Source organism: Haliotis rufescens, unplaced genomic scaffold (assembly GCF_023055435.1).
Source record: "Haliotis rufescens isolate VD_foot unplaced genomic scaffold, xgHalRufe1.0.p SCAF_68, whole genome shotgun sequence".
Lineage (NCBI taxonomy): Eukaryota > Metazoa > Mollusca > Gastropoda > Lepetellida > Haliotidae > Haliotis > Haliotis rufescens.
In genome coordinates, this window is record NW_025964359.1 from 848,773 (window position 1) to 863,752 (window position 14,980).

The following is a 14,980-nucleotide window of genomic DNA, read 5'->3' on the forward strand; positions in this document are numbered from 1 at the left end:
CTCCATGCCATTTATTGCATCGACAGTATTCTCGGCAATTTTAAATGTCATTATTATATACAGCAAATATTTTAGATTAATCTTTGACAAAACAAAATTCCAAACAAACCAATTGCCATATATATTGAATCTAAATTCATTAAAAAAAGATATCTTTGTATGCATGTAGATGTCGGTCAATGGGTGCAGGGGTTCATCAAAGTCTCACCTTGTGAAGATTTGTTGATAAAAATTCCGAAGGAAGAAGTGACACCTAACCTCACCCCTCCCTATTTAGACACTCGTAATACGTTTGAGGTTGCTTACAGCGACCAAACAACTACCCTCGTCGGAGTTAGACTGCTGAATCGACGGATCTAAACACGTTTTTATTGCAATTAATACTAAGTTTTATTGATATTAAACCAACAGTTAGCAGGTTTCACGAAGAAACAGCATGCATTGATGTTACTACACCTTTCATAGCGGAGCTGGACAAGATAGAGCTGCAGTGAATGGATAAAACGGCCATTTATGTTCTTACACCTATCATAGTGACCTATGTCCATGGTGTTTTAAACTTAACCAATCACACAATTATAATTTAATTCAACCGCATTACGACGGGAAGACCAAGGATGGGTTTCTCACATCTTACCCAATTTGGACACAGGACCTAGATTTTCGTCAAAGGAGCGAACGTTTTAACATGGTTTCTCCGTACAACACCAGTGATGTAAACAAGAGAAAACAGTTTCGTTGCCGTCATAACGGCTTCCTCAACACAATTATGCAGTGTTAATATACCATTTCTAAACTCCACCCGTACGAACAAGTGGTATATCATTTAGCAGTCTTTTTAAGATAATGAATGAATGAGTATGTTTTTTTACGCCGCTTTTAGCAATATTCCAGCATTATCACGGCGGGGGACACCAGAAAATGGCTTCACACATTGTACCCATGTCGGGATTCGAGCCCGCGCGTGCACTCTATACACACACCTGGTGCTATTTTGTATCGAATATAACATCACATCATCTGCGAATCTTTACAGCCACAGCGATTATTCGTTTACGTAATTATATGTTCAACATCAGTTTGTTTAATTACATATTGCTGCACTTACCATGTCGTTTTGTTCAACGTCCTCTCCAGGTTGAAAACATACGGCAGGACAGGAAATCACGCTGAAAAATGTTACTTCGTGAAGTCTTCATAATGCACATGACATTCCAAAGTTTTAAACGCAGCGTTCAAAGTAGCGCGTGAATAATATAAACATGATAAACAGGGGTCTAAGACCATTGTAACCTCGATTTTAAATAAATTGAAAACAGCTTGTTGAAATTAATTTAACATGCACCGGTGCATTTGATAAAGTAAGCGTCGTCTGCTTCGATCCATAGAGTCTGGATTACGCGCAGGAAAAACTCGTGCACCGGAAGTGTTTCCCGATTGGCTAAACTCGTAACCATGACATCGCGTGACTATTCTGGTGAACACCTGCATGAAATATACAACACTTCTAACCTGATTTGACATTTGTTTATATAAATAATCTTAACCGACAAAGCCATTGGCGGTGGGATTTGTCAAGCGCGGTAAACCATGTAGAGCCGATTTCGACGCCCCTCTCCGTAATATGGCTTGGATTTTGTTCCAAATTACGCAAATGATTTTGTAATACTAAATGGTAATTTTTAGCGGTATTCATCATAATAGAATGGAGATGTAATACAGTGGATGGTCGACCATGAGTTGCCAAACGCCTTAACATTTTAATGCATTTTAATCATAATGAACAATATGTATAAAGTACCACACGAGCAAAAACTGTTTAACTGAGGGTCAAAGGCAAATATACCGAGGTTGTTTTTTTACGTAATGGAAAATTATTGAAACAAGTGTTGTTAAATTTAACCTTGTGGGGAATCGAACCCGGGCATTCGGCGTGACGACCAAACGCTTTAACCACCACATGGATAAATTAACATCATGAGTACAGCCTACAAATCCTCTCGTTTTGAACATAAACAACATACGTCGAACGTTTTTCACTACTACTACTACTACTACTACTACTACTACTACTACTACTACTACTACTAATAATAACAACAACAACATAATAATAATAATAATAATAATAAAAATAATAATAATAAAAAATAAAATAAATAAAAATAATAACAACAACAACAATAATCCATTTATATGGCGATGTACTCCATGCATAAGCATGTTCTAAGCGCTTAGACATTTATTACCCCGGTCAATGGATCAGTGTGCACTCTACAGTCATCTCAGCTCCCTGGGGTGCATTATATATATTCATAAAATAGAAAATTTTTAAAAAGTAACATTTTGATGAATAACTAAAATTATATTGTAATTATAAGAAGTAAATTTTTTCAAGTCAGTAGCAGGTGGTAGACAAAAGAGAGATTATTAAAATAATATTTTCAAAAAACCCCTACACATCCATATTGTAAGATAATATTATAATTAGTAAATTAATATAATTTTACACATTAGCAAGTGGTGAAATAGAGTGAGTGAGTTGGGTCTAACGCCCCTTTTTACAATATTCCAGTTATATCACGGCGTGTCAGCTTAATGTGGGAGCAAATCCCGAAGTGAGGCAGGTCTCAGACGTTTACCACTTCGGTGAAACCCATGAGCACGGGTATGGTGCTGACAAACCTAGAAACATAATCGGGGCGAAACCGGGATTCGAACCCACAATCATAGGTTTCTGGCGTGCCCAAGGGACGCAACTCTGCACTGCGAATCGCGGCGCCTTAGACGACTGGGCCACTCGTGCCCCCTGGTGAAATAGAGAAATGTTTATAAGGCTACTGAATTACTGTTAGCGGCTGGTAAGGGTTGGCTGCAGGGGAGGAGGAGGCCACATTAAACTAGTTAAACATAGTTAAAATGCAGTGTTATTGCTGTCAAAACAAACAGATATCGCTTCCAATAGATATGGTATGATTCAGCGTATATAACATCTTAGTTTATTGCTAGTTATGCCATCATTCTTTGAAACAACTAGTTTGGTGTATCACTTTAAACTTTCCCACCTCAAGCAAGTCTGTTTATTAATACGGATCTACTCTTATTATTATATTAAATATATGAACAATAAATAAACTTTTAGAAACTTTATTATGTGTTTTGTGATATGTCATGTTTGAAACGACTTTTTAGGTATCTACAGAGTGACGATATTCACCACTATTAACCTGTTCGTTTAAAACAGGTTACTGCTGATAACTCACAGATACAATATATAGTTGGATCTGCTGAATAGCTGCAACATTGATGTTGCAGGGGGTATTCCATCTCCCTCTAGGCGATTAGCTTGTCATAAGTACTGACTATTATAGGGTTTTCAATATGTGACCTGGTTGGTTTTGTATCATGATATTCCGACGGAATGGTTCATTCATCATGCCGCCAGCCACTGGCCCAGACTCCATCATTTACAGGTCGCCATGAGCATGTCTATTGCTGAAATACGGTTTGCTGTGGGGAAAGACGGCATTAATTTAAAATTTAAAATTTAAACCCTCACTCGCTCTTGACTTTTTCAAAAGTAAGGAAAACGTTGCAAATATATACATGTTATGGCTCAAATGCTATTATTCCCACAATATGACATATCATAGTTTGCATACATTTAAGGAGGGTTAATAGATCCTTGACATTGACAACAGTTACTATGTCTTTCATTGTGCAGCTGCAATATATGCATACGTTTGACCATATAACTCATTGCATGCACGGGGTGTGTGTGTGTGTGTGTGTGTGTGTGTGTGTGTCTTAGAAATAGATATCAACCATATATGATTGGAAGCATTCTCCGGTGGTGAGAATTCAAAATTGTACAAATGGTGGGGCCGACACTCCTAGGGGCTGAGGTTTGCTCCACCCCTGGAGACTTAACCCCTGGGTCATAACTTTGAAACAGTTGAGATCCCCACCCCATAACCATATATTCAATTGCTGGGCATAAAGAGACAAACACAATCATGATATTAGAATTGAGCCTGGGGTCTTGCCACACCCCTAGGGATTAAGTTCTTGGGTGAAAACTTGGAAACAGTTGAGATCCCCATTCTATTACCATATACATGTATACATGTAATTGCTTAGTATAACAAGACAAATACACATATGCTACCAGCACTGGCCCTTCTGTTCATCTGTCCGGCACTCCCAAAGGAGTTAGAACCTTGACCAAAACATGCAAACCGATATTATCCCCACCCTAAAATAAACAGTTACATTGTATACATTTGTTTGTTATGAAGAGAATAATACATTTATGCCAATAGAATGCGCCCTGGGGCCCACCCTTGCCTCGGGAAACCAAGATCCTGGATCATAACATGGAAACGGTTAAGCTCTTCATGCTACATTTGTATCTAGAGAAGTACACGTTCATGCTGTCAGATTTGCCATCCACCCCTTTTAAATGCTGACAGAGTCGAAATTACGAAATATTTGCAGTATTATATACATGTACAATGCAAATAAATATTTTGTCATGATTGCGTAAATATCCGTGAGAGTATTACAGGCCCTATGGGCCTCTTGTATTAAACTTGAAACCCGACACGACACGCGCAACATTTGAAGAGGTGATACGCAAGAGATGTCCGCCCATACTTTTCGAGGTGTATCGGTCGAGGCTGGTGGTGTGATTGACCTATATACATTGATAAAGGTATGGATATAACTAACTTACACCCAACACCGGCCGAGTGACTTACCTTTTCCATTTAATGTGAAGTAGTTTTATCAAACAGACATAAAATATATTAACACACCATTTACTTAAAAACGCATGATTTAATAGTTGACTGTTGTGTCACTATGCCCGACTAGGAACCGAGGTCAAATGTTTTTTATATTTTTGTTATTGTCTGAAATTGTTAGAAATCATTCGCATTAAAAACTAAGAATAGTGTAGGTGAATTATACATGTTTTGTTTGTTTGTTGTTTAACACAGCACTCAGCAATCTTCCAGCTATATGACGGCGGTCTGTAAATACTCGAGTCTGAACCAGACAAGCTAGTGATTGGCATCATGAGCATCGATCCACGCAATTGGGATACGATGACATGCATCCACCAATCAGCGAGCCTGACCATCCGATCCCGTTAGTCGCCCCTAGGACAACCATAGTCGCCTTTATGACGCTCACGGCTATAATGCATTGGATAATCAAGAGTAAATTTCCCTTGCTATTTTAATGTAGCAAAGGTAATTGCACACGCACACGCACACGCACACGTACACGTACACGTACACAGGTTGCTGGAATCCTACCTACACAAATATTTCTGTTTCATAAATCCATTGGTTTAAGGGTAGTGGGTGAATGACTGAGTTGAGTTTAACGCCGCATGGAACAGTGCTAGTATTCCACATATATCACGTCGTTTCAGCTTGATGTGGGAAGAAAGCCATGCAGGCCTCGGATGTTTACTATTCTTGAGAAATCGACGGGCAAGGGTATGATGTTGACACACCTAGAAACACAATCGGGATTCGAACCCTCGATCATCACAAGGGACGCACAATGCATAATGAATTGCGGCGCATTAGACCACTGGACCACCGGTGCTCCGGTTCAAGGGAGGAAGGAATGAGGGAGTATTGGCTTAAAGATGCTCTGGGCCCCGTTCCACAAAACGATCTTAGCGCTGAGATGATCGTAACTCCCATACTTTAACATAGGCTTACGACAATCATAGCACTAAGATCGCTTTGTGGAACGTCACTGAACGGCATTTCAGTTATTTCACGGGGGTTCAGCTTGACTGATGCACGTTTACCACTTTGGTGAAACCCAAGGGCACGTATATAGTGCTGAAAAACCTAGAAACAAGCAGTGCGAATTTGGGACTCGAACCCAATAATCATAGGATGCTTTCATGCCTAAGGGACGCAACTCATTGTGGCGCCTTAGACAACTTGACCTGATCTGACCCACTTGAGATGTTTTTTATTAAGCTACAAGAACAAAACATATCTGCTTCCGTCTTTCGATTCATACTGCCAGCACCAACAATCAATTTGGCACTGATCAGGAAGATGCATTATCATCTGTTCATCTATATCTTTTTAACGAAGGTTAGAATTGTTGCATTTCTGTTGATGTGATGATTCCTCTTATATGAACACTGATGAGCATGGATCTATCTATCTATCTATCTATCTATCTATCTATCTATCTATCTATCTATCTACCTACCTATCTATCTATCTATCTATCTATCAATCTATCTATCTATCGTTAACGCACTATCACTTTCACTAATGCCTCCCTCAAGTTTGTCAGTAACTTTCCACAACAGTAACATTTCATGAGCATCGATCCACGCAATTGGGATCGATGACATGCATCAGCCATGTCAGCGCGCCTGACAACCGATCCAGTTAGTCGCCTCTTACGACAAGCATAGTCGCCTGTTACGGCAAGCATGGGTTGCTGAAGACCTGTCTGTTCTACCCCGGATCTTCACGGGTACAAAATCACAATGCAACCCCACCACGCTGCTGTTTGCGTTTTCACTTCCGGCAATTAACACTGATGACGCAGCACATGTTGGTCGATTTATAGGACGCATTTGACACGGTGGATCCTAATGTACCAGTGTCTCCCCTGAGAGATATGTGGGGGTAACCGGGAAGTCTTATATAGGGACGTGCATGTACGTGTGTGTGTTTGTGTGGCACCTTTTACTAGTCCGGACTGATGCCGATTTATAGTGCTAGCTCACTGAGATACCATGCCGCAGTTTAACATGAATACCCCACTCAGACACAGTGTACTGACTCCGAGCCGACCAGTCCTTGTTTTAGCCCCTTAATGCCGAGCGCCAGACAGGGTAACAACAAGTACCATATTTTAACGTCTTTTGGTATGACGCGGTCGGGGATCGAACCCCGGACCACCCGCTCTCCGGGTGGACGCTCTGCCACTAGACCACTGAGGCGGTTGTTATACAAGGACAGTGGCGATAAGATTATACAGTTTACAGTGTACCTGGAACAAAATCCATGGAATTTCGTCGGCATTTAATATACTGTATATATGCTCGTCATATAAAATCTAAATTGAATGTTTGTTCAGGTTCGGCGAGGGGGCACAGGTGGCCCAGTCGTCTAAGGCGCCGCGATTGGCTGTGCAGAGTTGCGTCCCTTGGGCACGCCAGAAACCTATGATTGTAGGTTCGAATCCCGGTTCTCCCCGATTATGTTTCTAGGTTTGTCAGCACCATACCCGTGCTCGTGGGTTTCACCGAAGTGGTTAACGACTGAGACCTGCATCACTTCGGGCTTTCCTCCCACATTAAGCTGACACGCCGTGATATAACTGGAACACTGTTAAAAACGGCGTTAAACCCAACTCACTCACTCACTCACTCAGGCTCGGCGACTACAGTGTTATTATTATTAACAACAAACAAGCAAAACAAATTTTGATAGTAGAAGGTAGTGATACCGTAGAAATGGACATATATTCACGATACAACAATATGAGTATAGCATACTGTTTAAAGAGGCCGTAATTGTCTCATCAAATGTACACTTACCTTTATCAAACAGCTGTTCCGAAACGTCGCATTGCGAGAAAATGGCATAAGTCAATAAGAGTTCACCATTAACATTTAACCCTGAAATGTAATATGTGCTATTAGGGCTGGGACGGGTAACTCGGGTACTAGGGTCGGTTGGGTCCTGAGTAGGACCCGGGTACCCACAGGACTTCGCGGACCCGTGGTTAGTCACGTGATATGTATTGTTTAATAACAAAAATTATCTAAAACTCTATGGTTACACTATAAGTCACTTATGTTCCAATTTCTTTCTGACAGTGCATCCATTCCTTCTGACTTTTATATGTTTGAATAAGGATAAAACTGCATGCATTAAATCTTCAGTGTATGCATGAGCGTTTTACACGTGTATCTGAATACATTTTGCTAGGGCTACGGTCAAAATTTTCCAAATCGGACAGTTTGTACATGTCTATAAATACCTACAGCGGGTCCCCGGGTGGGGTCGGGAAATAAGGTGGTGGGTACCCGGGTAGTAAATACCCGTCCCAGCCCTATGTGCTGTGTTGTACACTCTATAAGGCCACAAACACATTGTTTTTAATCATCAAGGCTTGCCCTTACCTTATGACTTTTTCAATCGATCCCTCAAAATAAGGACAGGGAATGGTTATTGCCTTTCGTTTCTTCGAGAGTAGCCTCAATGATTGCACACCACAAACCAACACTGACAAAAGCTCATCTTCCTTTCGTTACTTAACGATTTCTCACCATTTTGTTGGCATTAATTCGACCTGCACTGCTGTACCACGTCTGCTGGCATTCGTGGAGTTGAATTAACGCGCATGGAAAACTCGTGCAACGGAAGTGAGCCCCGATTGGTTTAACACGCAACTTGATTTGATATTTGTGCGTGTAAATAATCTATTTGGTGGTTTAATCAGGCTGACTCTAACTTTAATAAGAACTGGGGATCTTGACACTGCTATAGGAAGGAACTATGTACTTAAGCTTTGAACAATTACTTAAAGGGAAACACTGAATAACGATATATTCCCAAATATGCAGGATGCGCAGCTGTTTACGTCAGTAGAGTCATGGACACGCCCTGCTCCAGATGTATAATATAGTTGATCATAGTTCACAGTAAATCGTTCACAACCATAACATACGGTAATCGTCGGCGATACTGTTTTTTTCTGGGTTTAGCTACAGTTACATAACATTGTTGCATTTGGTTCTTGTGAATCATTGTGTAGGTAGCGAAATAAGCCGAGCGTAACCGAATGTTACCAAGGGCAGACAAATCCATTGCTTAGATAAGAGTTACTTCCCTTTATGGAAACAGACGCCATTTTGGTATCACGTTGCTAAGAATGTTTCCCGGATTCATGTTTCACTGATACTTTTATGGTAATGATAATTGATGGAATACTTGAAATCATATCCCAATAGTTAATATTGTTTGAATACTGTTACCCGTAGCTATAAGCTGCCACAAGCACACATAGTGAAATTACAAAGCCCTATGTTCATGTGTATGAATTTGGTAAGACGTTGCTAACGATCTTCTTTCGAGTCCTTCATTTTGCTTGAAGAGTCTTGTTGCTATACACTGCGATTTGTTGCCGTCATTTTACGACTGTGTTTGCCTCACCCAAGTGTTTCCTTGTCGCCTGCAGGTAAGTTACTTATTCATTTGCACTCTGAAACACTTTATTTGTAATATTTAACCGTTCTTTCGACTATTTGAATCTTTATCAAATGGGCGTCTCCGTCATGAGTATCGTCAGGTAGCCATTTTGACTAAATTCAGTATAGTTTTAAAAATCTGTAACTTTATACATAAGATTTACGTGCAATCAGAAAATGTAAGAAGCCTTCTTAAGTTATGCGGGAATACAGGAATACTCGATAACAAAGACCCCGGACGTTTATTCCAGGCCTAACACCCGACTTTTAAATTGGGTCACAATAATGTCCCTTTCACTACAGGAATTGGAAGTTTCGAGAACGAGTGGAGTTAGAATGCCTATACTACAAGCCTATTATGCTATTTGGAGATATAGTAAATGAGCTATCTTATTTCAACTCCAAACTTGCAACTTCCGATTTCTGGCGCTTTTAGAAATTATGCAAAGGAACACATGCATTATACAGGAAACCTATCCGCCATGTTTGTTTGATGCTACTAATAAAGCCGCACCGACAGCATCACTATTTGAAAAATAGGCTTTACAAAAGCATTTAATGCAAGCCGTTGAGTGGGGGGCAAGCCCCCAAACACCCTGTTATTTTAGCGAGGCGACAATACGACTTGCTTTTACCTAGATGACTAGAATTTTGAGACTGATGTTGATAACTGAAGGATCTTAGAAATAAGGAAACGTACATAGATGGAATATTCCAGATGATATTCTAATTAAACTCCCAATTTTTCAAATTCATCCTGAAAAAAAAAATGTTTTACACACAGTCACTCGATTCAAAACATTTTTCACAACAATTCTTGTGATTTGCAGACATCAACCATGATGTACCCAGACGACCCCTGCCTTGGTATCCCCATCGAGAGCTGGAGTGCCTCCTCCCTCCCAGTTAGTCCCTCCTCCAGCTCCTCTAGCCTCAATGACCTTGCCCCGAGTTTGTCCAACCAGTTTCTCCCATCCTCATGTTCCAGCAGGACCTCCTCCTCGGAGGTATCATTTGATCTGGACCCCACCCCTAGCAGTTCCGAGCTGAGCCAGCTGTCTGGAAGATCTTATCATGGTAGCCCTGAGGCTAGCTTCCTCTACCCTGACTATCCCAGCTTTGTCTTTGGTCCCTCTCTTTTCAGAGTAACACCTGACTCAAGCTCCACCAGCCTCAGCCCAAGATGCATTGACAGCTGTTCTGATCTCAGCCTTAGCTACAGCGATGACAAGCTCAGCCAAACCACAAGCTCCACCAGTCTTGTGTCTGTTCATCAGTCAGAGAGCATCATCAGTATCAGCAGCCCAGAGAGTGTTATCTCCATCAGCAGCTCAGAGAGCGTCATCTCCATTAGCAGCTCTGAGAATGCCATCTCCATCAGATCACACTCTGTCATTTCTGTTGCCAGCTCATCTTCATGCGATGAGAAATCAGCACAGGCCTTCACCAACCCATTCCAGCCTTCTCCCTCCCAGTCTGTCAATCTGCAGACCCTGTTCTACCATGACCTGCCCTACTACCAGTGGACCTCCTTCTCCAACCCAGCCAGCCCCTCCATCAGCTTCACGGACCTCCTCCTCCCTGCTACATCTGTCAGCTGTTCTGAGACCCCGCTCACTGAGACCCCATGCTGCAGCTCCTTCAACTACTCTCCTGTGACTGGATCCATGCTTGTCATCAGGGATGTGGCAGACAGAAAGAGGAAGAGAGATGATGATGGTGATGATGATGGATTGCCTCTAAAGAGGCAGTGTCAGTAAGTGGGTTGACTGGTAAGTTGGTTCAACAGGTATCAGTAAAACATTCTGTTGAGCCCATATTCCATACATTGTACATACTCATTCTTATTGTGTTATATCCATATAAAGTCATACTCTGTCATTGCACTCAGGCCACCCCAATACTGATTCCTCTATGATTCTTCATTAGATCATAGCAGACATTCCAACCCTGTCCGGTCATTTTCCCTTCCTCTACCAACGCCGATCTATGCTTATCTCATGACACCCTGGCGACCTTGCGTTCCATTCAGCCCCGAAGCCTACCCATCTACCCACCCACCAACGCCCACACCCCCCTGGCCAGCATTTAGCCCATGTCAACACATTTTCATGTCAACTGAAATTATCATACTTGCCTGATATGATTTTATCTTTCAGAAACTAAGATTATAAGCAGATACAATATGAAGGTTATCTATGTAACAAATTATTCGAATAGTTATATTTGAAAATATGATAGACGGTTAGGAGGGAAATGTAGCTTGCGTAGTTCATATTTGAGTATATTCAATAAATGAAGAAATAATATATCATACAGTAAGAGGAACCATTAGTTGAAATATATAAATGATTAATGTTTGCAGATACCATGAAAGACAATTTAGAAAGAAATACATCTCACGCCATATGTGTATATTCAACATGAGTATAATCAATAAATGACACTATCATAATACATTGAAATGTATAAAAATAATACATTTTCAAAATATCACATACGGTTCAGAATGAGGAATTCTTGATTAAAAGTTGTGTTGAGAATCGAATAGTTATTCTAAAGTATACTTAAGAAGGACATGTGTCCTACATCATGTATAGTTAAATAAAGAGAATGTTCAATAAATTACATTATCACAATATATTGTAGTTCTCAAAATAATGGAAGAAATATCTTATGTCATTCAGTAAGAGGAATCTTTAATTAAAAGTAGTGTTATGAAGGGACTGGATTATTCTAAACTATATACCCGTGAAGATCCGGGGAAGAATAGGTCTTCAGCAACCAATGCTTGCCACAAAAGGCGACTATGCTTGTCGTAAAAGGCGACTAACGGGATCGGGTGGTCAGGCTCGCTGACTTGGTGGATGCATGTCATCGATCCCAATTGCGTGGATCGATGCTCATGATATCAATCACTGGATTGTCTGGTCCAGACTCGATAATTTACAGACCGCCGTCATATAGCAGGAATATTGCTGAGTGCGGCGTTAAACAACAAACAATCAATCAACTAAACTATAAAGGGTAATGATAGTTTACGAGCATTAGACAGTTTTAATAATAATACGATAGGATAAGATAACATTTGATGACTTACCAACTTGAGAAATGTGAAAAGGAGGTTTTAATCTATAGCGGGTGGTAAGGGTGGCTAAAGGGGAGGAGGAGGCCACATAAAAAAAAATAATGTTGAACATAAAACATGTCAATATTGGAGTATTTCTTTAAAAGAATGCGCGTACGTGGATTTCAATAACTTCAAAACAAACACATAGCAAATGCTTAACAGTATAAGCATCTTGTAACGCATATAAAACACTGATTTTCCCCATCATAGTTGTTTTCGCAGATACATCTGTATATATCCACATAGTTGGGGACTTAAAACAAGTTACTGAAGGCTTGCTGTGCACTGTAAACGTTCACCTCTTATGCTGATTAAACACTATTGATATCAATCTACTTTTCTTTAAAGAGAATATTAACACAATAAATATATCTTTAGAAACTTTATTACGTGTCTTGTGATGTGTATACAGTCCTGCTTATTGCCATGGACGTTTATATTTGTTTATTGTTTAACTCTGCTCTCAACAATATTCGAGCAACATGAGGGTTGTCTGTAAATAGTCCTGTCTGGACCTGAAAAACCATCATCAGTCTTCACAATTGGGATACGATGACATGCATCAACCAAGTTGCCTCTTACGATATTAGTTCAATTCTAACCTGGTCGGATGTTTATGGATGAGAATATTGACCCTTTGGAGAGAAAAGGTTGGTTAGAATAAGTAACCATTCAAAGCCGGGTGTATTAATCGGAGACTAACTGGACACACTATTAAAGTTGAGACATCCCCCCAGTCTGGGAATGTTGCAGTACATTTTATAGTGAGTGAGTTTTATTTTACGACGCTTTCATTAATATTCCAGCCATATCCGGGCGAAGACGCAATAATGGGCTTCACCTACATGTTTGGGGAATCGAACCCAGGTCCTCGGTGTGAGGAAGGATGGTTGTAACCACTAAACTACCCAAACGCTTATAACATATGTTGGACTGTTGAATTATTCTTAATATTCTTCCAGGTTCGAGTTTTAATAATCTGAATTTCTGCTTGACATGAAATACGTTTTAATCTTCAATGGTACAACTGTAATATTTTTTGTGATAAAATTAAAATCGACAAACCTAATCGACAATTTAGGTCAGCGTTAGAAATTGGCACTAGTCCTGTAGTCCTTGCCAAACTGACCAATAGTAAAGGTATCATAAGGACTAGTAGAAATTTGCCCTTTTTATGGGCTTTGCTATATGTTGTCATGATAAAGGACTAGTGGACTAAAACTGTTATTTCTATCACTGTAGGCTAACATCTTTCTTCATATCATACCTTGCGTAGAGCCAATCCATAACTGACCTTCGTTTACTTCGCGGGATTGAATGCTCTAATAGTTATTCGTGGAGGGAAATCCTTCGCGGTATATATGCTGACTCGAGACTTCTAACTATTACATGTATAAGTAAGAAGCTATTTATAGTGTATACATGCTACGACAGGTTTCTAGGCGGTATCTCCCAGTCACATGACTGTTTGACGTCCACAGCACGTCAGCTCACCAGGCTATTTAAAGGTTAGCCGATCAATGAAACATTAGTTGGTGGTGTTGATGCGCGCCTGGGAACAACTATCTTGTGAGAGCAGACACATGCAGTGCAGAGGTGCGTACACGGAGTGATTAACCAACTGGCAAGGCGTCGTTGTCTGGAATCTACAAGTCCTGATTTAGCACCATGCTATGCTGTTTAAGTTGATTTTATGAACTTAAAATCTGTGCCAGGAAGTGTTCTGAAAATACACTGAGATATCCAAACAATAATAATAAGCAGGTGGTGTTATTTGCTGTTGAAAAAGGACTATAAGTGTAATATCTAAGGTTGGAGTTACTGACGCGTCTATAGACATTGCACAATGGGCGTCAACATAACACCTGCTTTTGAAGCGAAAAACGTAAGATTGACGTCTTCTGCTAGAAACACCACGTGCATAAGGTCGTTCTCAGAAAACAACAGTGTCTGCAAAACGACTTCAGACAGCGCTGGGATGTCACTCGGTTCGTGGAATATGTGGACTGGTCAGACTGTTCAGCTTGGCGTGACTAAAGTTACAGAGAAAAGAACAGTCGAAAAGCCGACTCGGGATTTCCCGTACATGTATCTCGGTCACACAGGCAGACACTGCTTCTGTCTGGACACTTGGAACTGTAAACCGCTGTACCGGAGGCGAGGTTCAACTCGATGTTCGGGAGATGTTCTGGAGACACGAAAACCCAATGGAGTGAGACTCTTACAGAATATAAAGCAAAGTACAACTGGGGACAATGTGTATGCGTCTTGACCTACAGTTGCACGCTGTTTCTGTCTGGACACTTGGAACTTTAAACCGCTGTACCGGAGGCGAGGCTCAACTCGATGTTCGTGAGATGTTCTGGAGACACGAAGGTGTACATACCACGAGAACCAACAGAATATAAAGCAAGGTACAGCTGGGGACACAAAGTATATGTGTCTTGACCTACAGTTGCACGCTGTTTCTCTCTTGACACTTGGAACAGTGAACTGTTGTACGGAAGGCGGGTTTATCATGGCTCAGGAACAACTGAAAGGACAATAGAGAGCATGGATATAAATCCTTACCTCCCGTATCCGTTTAAGCAATATAGAGT

The 14,980-nt window shown here is 40.7% G+C and overlaps 1 long non-coding RNA gene across 1 annotated transcript; it reads left to right on the forward strand.

The window, feature by feature from the left end:
• Nucleotides 1–8,889: 8,889 nt before the first annotated feature.
• On the forward strand, nt 8,890–11,559 carry LOC124146106. Its single transcript, XR_006862636.2, has 2 exons — nt 8,890–9,240; nt 10,395–11,559. It is a non-coding gene; the product is annotated as an uncharacterized LOC124146106 (long non-coding RNA).
• The last annotated feature ends 3,421 nt before the right edge of the window (nt 11,560–14,980 follow it).